Below are 16,131 nucleotides of genomic sequence, written 5' to 3'. Positions count from 1 at the left end.
ACTTACAACAGGATGACATAATACCATTGGGATATCATGACAACATTGTAATGTCATTATAACATGGATTATGACATACTATAAGGATGTCACATAGCATTGTGATGTCATAATACCATTGTGATATCATGATATCATTGGGATGTCATAAAAGCATTGTGATGATATAATAGTATTTTGAGGTCATAATGCCACTGTGAAGTCAAAATTCCATTGTGATGTCACACCTCAGTAATGTCATAATAAAGTTGAGATGTCATAATACAATTGTGATATGATAACAATAATGTGATGTCATGATAGCATTGTGATTGCATAATGTTAATGTGATGTCATAATAGCATATTGATGCCATAACCCCATTGTAATGTCATAATGGCATTGTGATGTCATACTACCATTGTGATGTCAAAATTCCATTCTGCTGTCATACCAGGTGATTTTATTAATGCCCTTTCGAAAGAAATATGTGACATTATTCCTGAACTAAGAGTCTTAGAATGTACAGGAACTGTCATCTCTGGGTTGTGTACTACCAGCTGCCCAGATTTAGGAATGTAGGGCTGCTCAGCCTTTCTCTCAAGCAGGTTGTGTCCTACTCAGTTGTCAGTGAGGAATTTAATCAGAGTCTCAGTGCCAAGTCCCTTAAAGAAAACTGAGTTCATCATTTCCAAACCCTGGCAATACCCCCCCCCCCAAAAAAAAAGCCATCAGTCCTGAAGAACTCTACACTTCATTCCCTTGATAACAGTTTTTCTTATGTATTTATTTATTATGATTTGTTCACTTTGTATACTATCTGCTACCCCCTCAGTCTTCTCCATCTAGGATCACCCACCATCCTTCTTCTACCCCTATGCCTTTCTCTAATTACCTAGATAGGGGTGGTCTCTGTCTGCATAATATAAGATTGTGGGTCTCTGTATGCAATCCCAATTGATGCAGAGGTAGGCATCTCTGTGGATACAAAAACATGTTACTGATCTATTAGTTGAGGGCAGAGAGCAGCATGACTTAGCAACAGACTAGTTTGCTTGAATTTTTCCATAGGATGCCCTGGCCCCACAACTCAATTAACTGCCACCAATTCCCCTCAACTAAGACTGGTTTGTTCACAATAGGATGCCTTGGGCCAACAACTCAATTAACTGCCACCTCACCACCCTAGGGGAAGACTGGTTGTTCACAATAAATGGCTTATTGGAACTTTATCCCCCATTATTAGGCGACCTCCTAATAAGTGAATACATACCATATTGTCTTTCTGCATTTAATTACATCATCCAGGATGATTTTTCCTGTTTTCATCCATTTTCCTTGAAATGACATGATGTTTTTATTTATTTATTTATTTTTTTAGCTGAATAATACTCCATTAAGGAAATACTCCACATTTTATCTCAAAGGATATTGTCAGTCCTGTTCTTTATACCTTAGAAGTTGCTGGGACTTTAAACATTATATTGAATGCCAAATGATCAGGATAACTATGTTCTTTTAGCCTAGAAGTACCTCTATCTTCTTCCACTTCCTAGTGATTTGAATTGTAATGTACCCTTGAAGCTCATCTATTTACATGTGGAATCCTCGGTGAGGAAAAGTCTGGGAAGGGTTAGGAGGTTGGCAAGGTCAGATAATATAATTCCTATTGGAGTTATATTATGGGAGGGTGTGTGTTGAGGTTGATATGACAATGAAAGTAAAAAAAAAAAATGGAGTCTCTGTCTCTTGGTCTCTGTCACTTTATATCATTGTTTCTGTTGGTCTTGGTCTCTCTATTTCTGAATCTGTCTCTCTAGCTCACTTTCTCTTTATCTCTCTCAGTCCCTTCTCTCTGCTTTCTGCATATGGTTCAATATGAGGTCTCCGTTCTACTAAAGGACAACAAGATGACTGCTTGCTGATGTGACATCCTGGCTAGTCTCTGTAAAAATATAATCAAGGTCCCAATTAATCTCATTTTAAACAAAGTGTTGCCATTGTCAGGGAACATTTTTCCAGTAAATAATTCACTGACTGAGGGCATATCTGTGCATTTAACAACTAATAATGGAATATGTAATAATGTAAAATTCTTTATTAATGACCACTTTATTAATGACTTTATTAATGACCACTTATATGAAATATGTGATACTTTCCCTGAACGAAGACTCTTGGAAACAGGAATTGTAATGTCATAATAACATTGGGAAGTCATAACACCATTGAGATATCGTAATAGCATTGTGAAGTCATAATAACAATGTGATGTCATAATACCATTGTGATGTCGTATCGTTGTGACATCATAATAGCATTTAGATGTTATATTTTAATACATTTTTAAGACATAATACCATTGTGGCATCATAGTAACATTGTGATGTCATAACATTATGATGTTTTAATAGCATTGTGATGTCCTAATACCATTGTGAACTCATTCCATTATGAAGTCATACTAGCTAGCATTGTGATGTCTTAATATCATTCTGATGTCAAATACTATTTTGATGTCATAATAGCATTTTCAGGTCATAATGTCATTGATATATCAAAATTCCATTGTGATGTCATACCACAATCATATTGTAATAGCATTGTGATATCATAATAGCATTGTGATATCATAGTAGCTTTGTTATATATTAATAGCATTGTGATCTTATATCATTGCAATGTAATTATAACACCGTGATGTCATAGTACAATTGTGAAGTCATAATACCATTGTGATGTTACAATAACATTGGGATGTTCTATCATTATGATGTCATAAAACCATTTTGATGATATAATAGCATTTAGATGACATACGTATGTGATGTCATTGTAGCATTTTGATGTCATTATACCACTGTGATATTATAATATCATTTTAATGTCAAACAGAATTGTGTTGTCATAATACCATTATAATACTCATGTGATTTCAGGATATCATTGTGACATCATAATTACATTGTAATGTGCAATATCATACTATCACAATAGCATTGTGAAGTCATAATAGCACTGTGTTGCCATGACACCATTCAGATGACATAACACCATTGAGATGTATTAAAAAATTGTGATATCATTATAAATTGTATTATCATAATATATTTGAGATGTCATAAAAGTATTGTGATGTCATATCATTGTGTTGTCATGATACGGTTGATATGTCATACCGTTGTGATGTCAAAATACCATTGTGATGTCATAATAGCATTGTGCTGTTATAATAGCATTGTAAAATCTTTATACCAATTGAATGTCATATCATTGTGAAAACATCCTACCATTGTGATATTATAATACTATTGTGATGTCATAATAGCATTTTGAGGTCATAATTCCATTGTGATGTCATACCACAATCATGTTGTAATAGCATTTCAATGTCATACTATTGTGATATCATTGCAGCATTGTCATGTTCTAATGACATTGTGATGCCATCAAAGCATTATGACATCATAATACCATTGTGATCTCATGATAGCACTGTGAAAAAATTCCTTTCAGATGTCATACCATTTTTATGTCATTATATCATTGTGATGTCATAATTGCATTGAGATGTCACATGAGCATTGGAATGTCATAATACCATTGTGAAATAATACTTTTGTGATGTCATTATATCATTGTGATGTCATTATAGCATTGGTATGTCATAATATGAGTAATGCCATATGAGCAATGTGATGTCATAATAGCATTTTGAGGTCATAATGAAATTGTGATGTCATAATAGCACTGAAGACGTCATGACACAATTGTGATGTCATGATACAATTGAGATGTCATAATAGCATATTGAGGTAATAACCCCATTGTGAGCCCATAATTGCTTTGTGATGTCATCATAGCATAGTTATGTTGTCATATCATTGTTGATATGATGTTTGTTTAAAGTGTATACACCTTACCCGTGTTCATTTAAATGCTTATTTCAACCTCCCACTCTCTGGTTTCAATCAGATATTGCATTGTGATACTTATTCTAAACATCCTGTCTCAACATTATGTAAACAAGCCAAATAAAGCAACTAGCCAAAATGTTGAACAATGGGAAGAGGCAGAGGACACAAAATTAGTGGGAAGAGCCAGAGTTCAGGAAATGAGTGGGAGGAGAGAGCACGAGGAAGCAGAGCTTGGAGAGAAGAGCCAGAGAAGAGATCTTAGAAAAGCATGGAGAGAATGAACCAGACCTAAGATTTCACAGAAAGCAAGTATAATGGGTAAAATCTAAATGTTAGGAAACAATGAGGGCAAGGAGGTTTAGGATGAAGTAACTGTTCACAAGCAATATGTTCTAAGTTAAGAAAATAAACCCAGTCTCTATGTGGTGAATTGGTTATAGGCTGTTTAGGATTAACAGCAAGCATAATAAAAAATAGTAAATATTAATCATCACCTACAATAATCATCACCTACAATAATCATCACCTACAACATACCGTTGTAAAGCCTTAATACCATTGTGATATTATAACATCATACGATGTCATATTCATTGTGAAAATACAATAGCATTGTGATATCATAATAGCTTTGGGATGTCATAATACCATTGTTATATCATGACAAAATTATTATATCATCATACCATTTTGTCATAGAACCTTTGTGATATCATGATATCATTGGGATGTCATAAAGGCATTATGATGATATAATAGTATTTTGAGGTCATAATGCCACTGTGAAGTCAAAATTCCATTGTGAGATCATAGCACAATGATGTTGTAATAGCATTTTGGTATAATACAATTATGAAATGATAACAGTAACATGATGTCATAATGGCATTGTGATGTCATCATAGCATTGTGATGTCATACCACTGTAATGTCAAAATTCCATTCTGCTATCATACTAGGTGATTTTATTAATGACCTCTTGAAAGAATTATGTGACACTCTTTCTGAAATAAAAGTCTTGGACAAGAACTGTCATCTCTGGGTTGTGTGCTATCAGCTGCCCAGACTGAGGCATTTAAGGCTGCTTACCACTTCTCTCAAGCAAGCTGTGGCCTACACAGTGGTCAATGAGGAACCATCCTGGTCCTGGGGTTTACAGTTATACCTGGGCTTTTAGGACAGAGAAATGGATCCATGCTATAAGCCTAGGACACAAGAGCAGCTGTGTTTCCTTCAGTTTTTTTCCAGACAAACCTTCTAAATGTAGTGTTAGTGCCAGGACTGCTTATTCAGTGGAAGTTTTCTCTATTTTCACAGTCACTGCTTAAGTTGTCAACATATTACTTTTATTGATTATGTGGGAATTTCATATAATATATATTGCACTTCTTTTCCATTGTTCCCACGTTCAAATTCCTACCCATGTGTCACACTAACATATTTCTTTTCTATTTCTACCAGATTCTAATTCCTACCTTTGTCACAGTAATTTTTTTCTTTAAAATGCATCAATTGAAGTATGTGTTTTTCATAAATTCATTGGAATCTGATCAGAGTGTCAGTGCCAAGTCCTTTAAAGAACATGTGTTCATTGTTGCTGCACCTGGCATCATCCCAAAAAGATGTCATTAGTCCTGAGGAGCTCTATACATTATTCCCTTGATCCCAGTCTTTCTTATGTATTTATTTATTACCATTTGTTCATTTTGATCCCCTCTGCTGTCCCCTCTCTCTTCTCCTCCCGGTATCACCCATCCTCCTCCTAATTCCCTGAGATGTCAGGTCCTCCTCCCCCTTCTATCTGACCCTAGTTTATCAGGTCTCATCATGACTGGCTGCATCATCTTTCTCTGCAGCCTGATTTCCAGAGCACTCTTCTCCTTTTGTCCTCAATCACCTCCACTTATGACACTCTTCCTTCCTCCTCTCATGCAGGCTTTCCAGAGCTCTGAGGGGAGGAAATTTCATAGGGAAATCACATTTAGAGCTGGGTGTTTTAAGGTCTCTCTGTCTGCAAAATATCAGACTGGGGGTCTCTGTACGCAATCCCATTGTGGCAGAAGGAAGCATCTCCATGGATAGAAGACCATGGTACTAATTAAACATTTGAAGGCAGAGAGCAACATATTCAAATAACAACAGCCTGGGTTGCTTGAAAATTTCCATAGAGTGCCCAGGCCCAACAACTCAATAAATTGCTACCCAATGCCTCTAGTGGAAGACTCGTTTGGTCACAGTAGATGTCCTAGTGGATCTTTGTCTCCCACTATTAGGAGACCTCCTAATAAGTGAATACATACCATATTTGTCTTTCTGCAATTTAGTTACTTAACACAGGATGATTTTTTTCCTTGTTCTATTCGTTTACTGAAAATATTATGATGTTATTTTCTTAGATGAATACTTCTCTGTTATGGAAATATTCTACATTTTCCTCAAAGGAGATTGACAGTCCTATTCTTTAGTCATTAGAAATTGCTGGGACTTTAATAATTGTATTGAATGACAAACTATCAGGATAACTATGTTCTTTTAGCCTAGAAGTCCTTCCATTTTCTTCAACTTCCTGGTGATTTGAATTGCAATATCCACTTGAAGCTCATCTATTTTCATATGGAGTCCCCAGAGAGGAAATGTCTGGGAAGGAAATATCTGATATGGCCTTGCCAGAAAATATAATTTCTATTGGAGTTTTATTTTGGGAGGTTGTGGTGATAGGTTGATATGACAATGAAAGTGACCAGACAGAATGGATTCTCTGTCTCTAAGAATCTGTCACTTTATAACTTTGTTTCTGTCAGTGTTAGTCTCTGTCTTTCTGAATCTGTCTCTCTAGCTCCTTTTCTCTGTCTCTGTCTTTCTTCCTCTCTCTGCCTGCCACTTGTGGTTCACTATGAAAAGCTCTCAGTTCTGCTGAAGTACTACAGCGAGATGACTGCTTCCTCAATCATCAATATTACTCAGCAATAAAAATCAATGAAAACATGCAATGTGCAGGTAAATGGTAGGAACTGGAAAAGATCATCCTGATAGAGCTATCTCAGAAGGAGAAAGACATATACGGTATATACTCACTCATATAGACATATAATATAGGATAAAAATTTGTACAACTAAAGAAATCAAGAGTGAGGATTCTGGCTAAAATTCACAATCTCATCCCGAAAGGCAAAGAGGATGGACTTCAGAAAAAGGAGAATACAGCGAACAAGTTAGGAGCCTTCCACAGAAGGCCTCTGAAAGGCTCTTCACTGCAAGATTATCAAAGTAGATGCTGAGACTTATGGCCAACTGTTGGGCAGAGTGCATAGAATCTAATGAAGGAAGTGGGAAACAGTAAGATCTGGAGAGGACAGAAGCTCCACAAGGAGAGCAACAGATCCAAAAAATCTGGGCACAGGGATTTTTTCTGAGACTCATTCTCCATCCAAGTACCACACATGGAGATAAAGTAAACCCCTGCACTGATTAGCACAATGGCAGTTCAGTACCCAAATGGTTTCCACAGTAATGGGAACAAGGACTTCCTCTGGCATTAATTGTTTGGCCTGCACTTTGATCACCTCACCCTGTTAGGGGAATCAGCCTTACCAGGCCACAGAGGAAGACATTGCAGCCACTCCGGATGAGACCTAATAGACTAGGATGAGAAGTAATGATAAGAAGTCCTCCCCAATTAATGGACTTGGGGGAGGGTGTGCATGCAGAAGGGGGAGGTAAGTTGGGATGGGGAGGGGAGAAAGAGGAGTTTATGGGGAGACACAATGTGAATAAATTGTAATTAATAAAAATTATTTAAAAATTTTAATTCATTTTGAATTTATATTAGAGGAGGATGTATTTATAGGTGGAGATTCCAATAAATGTGACCAGACAGAAGGGAGTCTCTGTCTCTTGCTCTCTGTCAAATTATACCTCAGTTTTTGTCAATCTTGGTCTCAATATTTCTGAATCTGATTCTCTAGCTCTTTCTGTCTTGCTCTTGTGTCTCTCTATCTCTGCCTGCCGCTTGTGTTTCAGTATGAAAAGATCTCAGATCAGCTGAAAGACTACAACAAGATGACTGATTGCTGACATGACATCAGGAGTGTTCTCTGTAAAAATATAAGCAAGATCTCAATTAAATTCTTTTTGTTCAAATATTTCTCTTGGTTAGGGATTGTTTTCCCAGTAAGTAATTCACTGAGAGAGGACATATGTATGCATTTAACAAATAATAATAGAATCAGTGATAACGTGAAAATCACACCTCAAGGAAATGTAATTTTATTAATGAATACTTGAAAGAAATATGTGAAACATTTCCTGAACTAATGATCTTGGACACAGTAACTGTCATCTCTGGTTTGTGTGCTTTCACCTGCCCAGATTGAGTCATATAGGGCTGCTCAGCCATTCTCCCAAGCATGCTGTCCACTTGGCCTTTTAATAACTGCCTTCTGAAACTCTTACTGACTTTCACCTTTTGCATGCCATCATTCTCCCTTTCAGCCAATCAGGACATGAGAGAATTTTGAGGTTTCCATGGAGATGAGTAAATAAACATTTCTCAGTGTCCAGTATCTCTTATCCTGTGTGCACGTGACTTTTTCTTGTGATACTGAACAAGATTTAATCTCATCCCTTTATCCAGATCCCACACCTTTACTCCTTTTTACCTCTGTGCCAGTATTAGGTAGGAAATGAAAATTTAATATTTATTTAATTGGACAGCTTCCTAAGTAGGGAAGCTTCAAAGTGATGTGAGATTGAGTCCATTGTACCAAATGAAAAGGTTGTCTCCTATTGTGGTCTTGGTTCTGAAATTTCCCAGTTTATGACTTTGAACTGAGCACTTACTTGAGTACTCACTAAATGTACCTGCACATTCTTATAATATAAGAGGCTATCAGGGTCTAAGGTTCTCTGGGATATTGACACACTAAGAGCAGGGAAAACAGAAGGAAACCAGACAATTCCTGAAACTGGTTTGGCTGAAACGGTGAAAGAACTGTGTATGTAAAATGAGAACTGAGGGTCAAAAAACTATTTGACATCTGGTGCTGTTCCACACTACTGTTGCCACTGTCTATGAACAGGCTTGCCTTGGCTGACTTGGCTGGATAGGCAGCTGTGTTCCTACTCAGTGGTCAGGAAGAAACATTCCTTTTCCTGAGGTTTACAGTTAAAACTGGGCATTTAGGATGAGAAATATGTCCATGATATATGCCTAGGACACAAGTGCAGCACTGTTTCCAGCCCTTGTCCTCTAGAAAAAAAAATTGTTAAACATAGTATTAGTGCAAGGACTGCTTGTTCAGAGGTGCCACCAGAGCTCATGTGGTCTGAGGTAGCTGGTAAACACTAGATTATGGCAAGGATTCTCTCTGACAAAATTAGTTCCTGGAAAGCATGCCTTACAAAGTCAAACTCTGCCCTCTTTTAGCAGAATCTTTTCCATGTTAAAAGTCACTGAAAAAGTTGTCTCCACATTATTTTTATTGATTATGTGGGAATTTCATATAGTATACATTACACTCATTTTCCATTGCTCCTGTTTTCAAATTCCTACCATGTGTCACTAATTTTTTTTTCTTCAAAATACTTCAGCTTAAGAATGTGTTGTTCTGGCTCTTTGGTCTCCCCACCCCCGAAGGGAGGAGCAGTCCTGTTAGGCCACAGAGGAGGGCTTTGCAGCCAGTCCTGAAGATACCTGATAAAACAGGATCAGATGAATGGGGAGGAGGTCCCCCCATCAGTGGACTTGGAAAGGGGCACAGTGGAGATGAGGGAGGGAGAGAGGGACTGGGAGGGAATGAGGGATCAGGACACGGCTGGGATACAGAGTTAATAAAATGTAACTGATAAAAAAAAAGAATGTGTTGTTCATATACTAACTGGAACATGATAGGAGTCTCAGTGCCATGTCCCTGAGTTCATCCTTGCTTCATCCTGGTACCACCCCCAAGAAGAAGCCATCAGTCCTGAAGATCTCTATACTTCATCACCTTGATCAGTTTTTTAATGTATTTTTAAGATTTTTTTCACTTTGTTTCCCCTCTGTTGCACCCTACCCCTTCTCCTTCTGTTCCCTCCCACCCTCCTCCTACTCTTATGCCTTTTCTCTATTTCATTGTTAGACTAGGTCCTCCTCCCCCTTTGATCTAAGTCTAGATTATCAGGTCTCTTCATGACTGGCTGCATCATCTTCTTCTGTGGCCTGATTCTCAAGAATTTTTTTCACCTTGTGTCTTCAATTCCCACTACTTTTGACAGTCTTCCTGCCTAATCTCCTGCAGGTTTCCCAGAGCTCTGAGGGGAGGAAGAATTTCATGGGAAATCCCATTTAGATCTGGGTGTTTTAAGGTCTCTCTGCATAATATCAGACTGTGAGTCTCTGTATGAAATTCCATTTGATGCAGAAGGAAGCATATCTGTGGATCAAATAACAAGGCACTGACCTATCAGTTGAGGTTAGAGTTAGAAAGCAACATATTTCAATAACAACAGACTGGGATGGTTGAAAATTTCCAGAGGATACCCTGAGCCACCAAATAAAGTAACTGTCACCTAACCAGCCTAGTAGAAGACTGGTTGTTCACAATAGATGGCCTTTTGGAACTTTATCCCCCACTATTAGGAAACCTCTCATAAATGGTTTTTCTCATACCATATTTGTCTTTCTGCAGTTTAGTTACTTACCCCAATTATTTTTCCTGGTTCAATACATTTGCCTGAAAATATTATGAACAAAGAGGAAACAAATTGAGCTCTCAGAGAAATGACCACAGAAATGGAGGCAAAAAAAACAAGAAATGAACAAAGCTCTCATAGAAATGTCCGCACAAATGAAGGCAAATAAAGAAGAAATAAACAAAGCTCTCATAGAAATACAAGTAATTATAGCCAAAGAAGTAGAGGCACAATTAGTGATACATAAAGAGGAAAAGAACAACAAAAAAATAGAAGCTGTCATTGAAAAGCAGGACTCCACATTCAAACAGATGAAGGAAATGGTGCAAGACATGAAAACAGAATTAGAATCAATAAAAAAAAAAACACAAATAGAGAAAAACCTGGAGCTGGAGAACATAGAGAAAAGATCAGGAACTACAAAGGTAAGCATCACCAACAGAATACAAGAGATGGAAGAAAGACTCTCAGGAGCCAAAGATACACTTATGGAAATTGACACATCTCTCAAAGAAAAAAAATGGGAAAAGTTTCAAACACAAAACATCCATGTGTTGTTCATATACTAACTGGAACATGATAGGAGTCTCAGTGCCATGTCCCTGAGTTCATCCTTGCTTCATCCTGGTACCACCCCAAAGAAGAAGCCATCAGTCCTGAAGATCTCTATACTTCATCACCTTGATCAGTTTTTTAATGTATTTTTAAGATTTTTTTCACTTTGTTTCCCAAGAAATCAAGGACACCATGAAAAGACAAAATCTAAGAATAATAGGAGGAGAAGAAAAAGAAGAAATCAGGCTCAAAGGTCTGGAAAATATTTTCAAGAAAATTATAGAAGAAAACTTTCCCAATTTAAAGAAGGAGATGGCCATAAATATACATGAGGCCTACAGAACACCAAGTAGGGTAGACAAGAAAATAAATTCTTAATGTCACATCATAGTCAAAACACTGAACCTACAGAACAACAACAACAAAAAATTCTAAAAGCAGCAAGGGAAAAAGGCCAAGTAACATATGAAGGTAGACCTATCAGAATCACACCAGATTTCTCAACATAAACTATGAAATCCAGAAGGGCCTGGACAGAAATCATACAGTCCTTAAAGGACCACAGATTCCAAGCCAGACTACTATACCCAGCAAAACTTTCAATCAACATAGATGGAGAATTCAAAATATTCCAAGACAAAACCAAATTTAAACAATATCTACATATTAACCCAGCTCTACAGAAGTTACAAGAAGGGAAACTCCAAACCAAAGAAAACAACTACATCTAAGGAAACAGAGGAAATAGATAACTACACAACAACTAAAAGAATACAAGCAACGGAACTCAGTGACACCACCAACCCCACATCAAAAGTAAGTAACAATTGTTGGTCACTAGTATCTATCAACATCATGGGACTCAACTCCCCAGTAAAAAGACACAGACTAACAGAATGGTTGCGGAAACAAGATCCAACATTCTGTTGCATTCAAGAAACACACCTATGCAATAAAGATAAACACTACCTCAGAGTAAAGCAATGGAAAAATGTTTTTCAAGCAAATGGTCCCAGAAAACAAGCTGGAGTAGCAATCCTAATATCTAATAAAATAGAGTTTCAACCCAAGTTAATCAAAAAAGATAAGGAAGACCACTATATTCTCATCAAAGGAAAAATCCACCAAGAGGACATCACAATTTTGAATATCTATGCCCCAAATACAATAGCACCTACATTTATAAATGAAACAATATTAAAATTTAATCACATTTTGATCCTAATACCTTAATAGTGGGAGACTTCAACACTCCACTGTCACCAAGGGACAGATCAACTAGACAGAAAACAAATAGGGAAATAAAAACACCTACAGAGTTCCTAAATTAAATGGACCTAATAGACGTCTTCAAATCTTTTCATCCAAACTCAAAAGAGTATAACTTCTTTTCAGCACTGCATGGAACCTTCTCCAAATTAGACCATATAGTTGGTCATAAAGCAAGCCTCAACAGATAAAAAAAGATTGAAATAATCCCTTGTATTCTGTCTGACCACCATGGACTAAAGCTGGATCTCAACAACAGAAATAACAAAAAGCTGACATGCACATAGAAAATGAACAACTTGTTACTCAATGACAGCTGGGTTAAGGAAGAAATAAGGAAAGAAATTAAATACTTCCTAGAAATCAATGAAAATGAAGGCACAACATACCCAAATTTATGGGACACATTAAAATCAGTGCTCAGAGGAAAATTTATAGCACTAAGTGCCTTTAAAAAGAAATTTGTAACATCACATACAAGCACCTTAATGGCCCAACTGAAAACCCTAGAAAAAAAAGAAGCAGATAAACCCAAGAGGAGCAGAGAACTCAAAATAATCAAACTCAGGGCTGAAATCAATCAATTAGAAACAAATAAAACTATTCAAAGAAGCAATGAAACAAAAAGCTGGTTCTTTGAGAAAATCAACAAGATAGACAAACCCTTAGCCAAGCTAACTAAAAAGCAGAGAGAATCCAAATCAGCAAAATCAGAAATGAAAAGGGTGACATAACTACAGACATTGAGGAAATTCATACAATCATCATGTCATACTACAAAATCCTATATTCCACAAAATTTGAAAACCTAAATGAAATGGACAATTTTCTTGATAGATTCCATCTACCAAAATTAAGTCAAGATCAAGTAGAAAGACTGAATAGCCCTGTATCCCCCATGAATATTGAAGCAGTCATTCACAGTATCTCCTCCAAAAAATGTCCTGGGCCTGATGGTTTTAGCGCGGAATTTAACAGACTTTCAAAGATGTGCTAACACCAATTGTCCTCAAACTATTCCACAAAATAGAAACAAAAGGAATACTACCAAACTCATTTTATGAAGCGACAGTCACCATGATACCTAAACCACACAAAGACCATACAAAAAAAGAGAACTTCAGACCTATCTCTCTTATGAACATTGATGCAAAAATACTCAATAAAATACTTGCAAACTGAATCTAAGGACACATCAAAGATATCATCCACCATGACCAAGTATGCTTCATCCCAGGCATGCAAGGGTAGTTCAACATATGGAAATTCATCAGTTGAACCCACCACATAAACAAACTGAAGGAGAAAAACCACATGATCAATTCCTTAGAGCTGAAAAAGCATTTGACAAAGTCCAACACCCATTCATGTTTAAAGTCTTGGAGAGATCAGGGATACAAGGCACATATCTAAACATAGTAAAGGCAATATACAGCAAGCCTATAGCCAACATCAGACTCAATGGAGAGAAACTTAAATCAATCCCACTGAAATCAGGGACAAGACAAGGCTGCCCATTCTCTCCATACCTCTTCAACATAGTACTTAAAGTCCTCGCCAGAGCAATAAGACAACTAAAGGAGATCAAGGTCATACAAATCAGAAAGGAAAAAGTCAAAGTGTTGTTATTCGCAGATGATATGATAGTATATATGAGCGACCCCAAAAATTCAACCAGAGAACTCCTTTAGCTGATAAAACCCTTCAGCAAAGTGGCAGGATACAAAATCAGCTCAAAAGAATTCAGAAGCCCTACTGTATACCAAAGAAAAAAGGGCCAAGAAAGAAATTAGGGAAACAACACCCTTCACAATAGCCCTTAATGACATAAAGTACCTTGGAGTGACACTAACCAAAAAAGTGAAAGACCTATTTGAGAAAAACTTCAAGTCTCTGAAGAAAGAAATTGAAGAAGATATCAGAAGAAGGAAAGATCTTCCATGTTCATGGATTGGTAGGATTAACATTGTGAAAATGGCCATCCTGCCAAAAGCAATCTAAAGATTCAACACAATTACCATCAAAATACCAACTCAATTCTTTACAGACCTTGAAAAAAAGATTCTCAGTTTCATAAAAACAAAAACAAAAAAACAAAAAACAGATTCTCCATAACAATCCTGTACAACAACAGATCATCTGGAGGCATCTCCATCCCCATTCTCAAGCTGTACTACAGAGCAATAGAATAAAAACTGCATGGTATTGGCATAAAAACAGAACGGAGGATCAATTGAACCACACAGAAGACCCAGAAATAAACCCACACAACTATGAATATTCAAGATTTGACAAAGAAGCCAAAACCATTCAATGGAAAAAAGACAGCATCTTCAACAAATGGTGCTGTTCTAACTGGATGTCTACATGCAGAAAAATGAAAATAGATCCATATTTATCACCCTGCAGAAAACTAAAGTCCAAGTGGATCAAAGACCTCAACATAAAACCAGATACTCTAAATCTGTTAGAAGAAAAAGTGGGAACAGCCTAGAACTCATTGGCACAGGAGACAACTTCCTGAACAGAACACTAACAGCACAGTCCCTAAGAGCAACAATCAATAAATGGGACCTCATGAAACGGAAAACCTTCTGTAAAGCAAAGAACACTGTCATCAAAACAAAACGACTGCCTACAGATTGGGAAAGAATCTTCACTAACCCTTTTTCTGACAGAGGACTAATATCCAGTATATACAAAGAACTAAAGAAGCTGAAAAGCAGCAAACCAAGTAATCCAATTAAAATATGGGGAACAGAGCTAAACAGAGAATTCTTGACAGAGGAATATTGAATGGCAGAGAAACACTTAAAGAAATGCTCAACCTCATTAGCCATCAGGGAAATGCAAATCAAAAAGACCCTGAGATTTCACCTCACACCCATCAGAATGGCCAAGATGAAAAACTCAAGTGACAACACATGCTGGAGAGGTTGTGGAGAAAGGGGAACCCTCCTCCACTGCTGGTGGGAATGTAAACTGGTACAATCACTTTGGAAAGCTATCTGGTGCTTTCTCAGACAATTAGGAATAGTGCTTCATCAAGACCCAGCTATCCCACTGCTAGGTTCATACCCAAACTTTGCTCAAGTACACAAAGGGATACTTGTTCAACCATGTTTATAGCAGCTTTATTTGTAACAGCTAGAACCTGGAAACCACCCATTTGTCCATCAATGGAGGAATGGATACAGAAATTGTGGTATTTTTACCCAATGAAATACTACTCAGCAATCAAAAAGGAGGAAATCTTGAAATTTTCCAGCAAATGGTCGGTTCTAGAAAAGATCATTCTGAGTGAAATATTCCAGAAGCAGAAAGACAAACATGGTATATACTCGCTTATATAGACCTATAAGATATGATAAACATAATGAAATCTATACACCTAAAAAAGATAATCAAGAGAGCAGACATCAGGTAAGATGATCAATCCTTGTTTAGAAAGACAGATGGGATGTGCATTGAAAGTATGACAGGAGTCTCCTGAAGGCATCTGAAAGAGACTATCAGTATTTTCAAAGCAGATACAAAGACTCATAACCAAACCTTTGGCAGACTACAGGGAATCATATGAAAGAAGGGGAGTTAGTATGATGGGGAAAGGATAGGAGCTCCACAAGGATGAAATACATCTGGGCACAGGGTCTTTCCTGAGACTGACATTCAACCAAGGATGGATATAATGTATGGATATAACCTAGAACCTCTGCTCAAATGTAGCCTGTGGTAGCTC

This window comes from Meriones unguiculatus (assembly GCF_030254825.1).
Source record: "Meriones unguiculatus strain TT.TT164.6M chromosome Y unlocalized genomic scaffold, Bangor_MerUng_6.1 ChrY_unordered_Scaffold_25, whole genome shotgun sequence".
Taxonomy (NCBI): Eukaryota; Metazoa; Chordata; class Mammalia; order Rodentia; family Muridae; genus Meriones; species Meriones unguiculatus.
The sequence above is the reverse complement of the archived record's forward strand: the minus strand, read 5'-3'. Positions refer to the sequence as shown.